Below are 1915 nucleotides of genomic sequence, written 5' to 3'. Positions count from 1 at the left end.
AAATTAATGCTGCTTTATGTAAAATAATATGAAATTATTTTTCGCATATTTGTTGGTGTTGACATATAGTATTTAACATTGTCAATAACACGTATGACCAAAAACGAAAGGAGGATACGAAATGTCATTATTCTATGTTATGACGACCAAAGGATTAGTGAGACAATAAAGTTGGCCCAAATTTGAATATATCACATTGAGATAATGAAAAATAAGAAATAGCAAATTACATTTAGATAAAGAGTATGAGGAATGTTGATGGCGTATCTGTACAAGAACACCACGTGATTTTCGGGACTCATTCAATCGGACCAATCATGGCCCACGTTTGTTTCAACAAATAAGCAGACGCGATAGGAAAGGATTAGGGGAGACGAGACAGCAGTACTTCCGCACAGGACGCCTAGAAAACAGAGGCCATAAGGTTAGAGTGGAGCGGGAGCCCTTAACGGGCTATAATATTAAACTGGGCAGTTCTTTTGCCGTTTTCTTTTGCCGTTTTTGTAAACCGTGAAACACCGGCAAGATTCATTTGCGCTAATGCCCTCGCATATCTTTTAAAATAGGTGGCGCGCATTGAGGGAGAATTTTAACGGACTACCGCCGCCCAGCTGAACAACACAAATCAAGTAAATTAACCCCGTAAATCAAGCCAAGTAAGCGATTTTCTGATAACGAGAGGCAATTGCAGCAATGTATGACATATTGATTAATGAGATCCTCTAGAGATAACATCTTGCTACTTGCTTCACTGTAGATAATATTTCGAAATCCTACATAAGACGTATGAGGATATACAACGCTTAAAAACAAAACTTAATGAGAAGATACGAAGTATAGTTTAAAGCAAACGGAGCATAGTGACACAGGTGAGAATAAATCAATTACGGACACAGCTATGATGGTATATGTAAAAGTATACAAAGGGAAACTGGCAGAATTATTAAAGGTGAATCTGCCGTCGAATAGTTGCATTGGCACACATTATGAAAATAAGATATGTAAATACATTAGAATAAACACAAATATAGAAAGAGAAAATATAGTAAAGTGAAAATGACTTACTTGAGTGCTAGCAGAACGTCAGACTAGCTTACTAAAAATATTTATCTTCCAATAGGTCCGAGTATAATAGACGAGGATCTGAGCCTATAATCTGTCTTGAAAAAGATGGCCTTATAAGAAAAACCATCGAAACGCGTCGACGCAATTGAAAACACAATCCGAGGGACAACCGTGGCTTTTTTTTGTAGATATAATTGTGTCTGATATATCACAAACTGCGGATATACATTTATGACCCAATAGGATGTGTAACATATGACAAAGTGCATTGTCTTCTGTTGTTTTCTGTTATGCGGGCTCATAACAGGTTGTTATGTGTACATGAATTGATAATTCTTTAGTAGTGTGAACAATGTGTTTTAATATTTCTTGCGAAATGTATTATTGATTTTAATGAAATACATGTATGTTTTTTTTTATATAATAAATGTGACAAACATTTGGTCATAAGTTCAATAAAATTGCTTGTTATTTGGTATCAGTTTGTACCATTGTGTCTTAACAGAGGGATTGTTACTATATAAAGTGTGATTAGTACCCCATTCCCTTTAACCGGACAAGGGGTCGCTCTCTTATTGATATACACTCACCCCCCAGAGACAGCCTGCGCTCACCCCCCAGAGACAGCCTGTTCTCACCCCTCCAAAGAGTCAGCCTGTGCTCACCCCTCCAAAGACAAACCCTGTGCTCCCCTCCAAAGACAAACCCTGTGCTCACCCCTCAAATGAGGGAGCCTGTGCTCACCCCTCAAATGAGGGAGCCTGTGCTCACCCCTCCAAAGACAAACCCTGTGCTCCCCTCCAAAGACAAAGCCTGTGCTCACCCCTCAAATGAGGGAGCCTGTGCTCAC

At 38.9% G+C, this 1915-nt stretch overlaps 1 long non-coding RNA gene across 2 annotated transcripts; it reads left to right on the top strand.

Annotated features, from left to right (window-relative positions):
* The first annotated feature begins 379 nt into the window (after positions 1 to 379).
* On the top strand, positions 380 to 1407 carry LOC146799755 (uncharacterized). Of its 2 annotated transcripts, XR_014969308.1 has the most exons (4): positions 382 to 424; positions 567 to 656; positions 758 to 869; positions 1121 to 1407. It is a non-coding gene; the product is annotated as an uncharacterized LOC146799755 (long non-coding RNA). The 2 variants fall into 2 exon arrangements; XR_014969309.1 differs by lacking the exon at positions 758 to 869 and having other exon boundaries at positions 380 to 424.
* The last annotated feature ends 508 nt before the right edge of the window (positions 1408 to 1915 follow it).

The sequence above is a fragment of the Triturus cristatus genome, chromosome 9, assembly GCF_964204655.1.
Source record: "Triturus cristatus chromosome 9, aTriCri1.1, whole genome shotgun sequence".
NCBI lineage: Eukaryota > Metazoa > Chordata > Amphibia > Caudata > Salamandridae > Triturus > Triturus cristatus.
The sequence above is the reverse complement of the archived record's forward strand: the minus strand, read 5'-3'. Positions and strand labels throughout refer to the sequence as shown.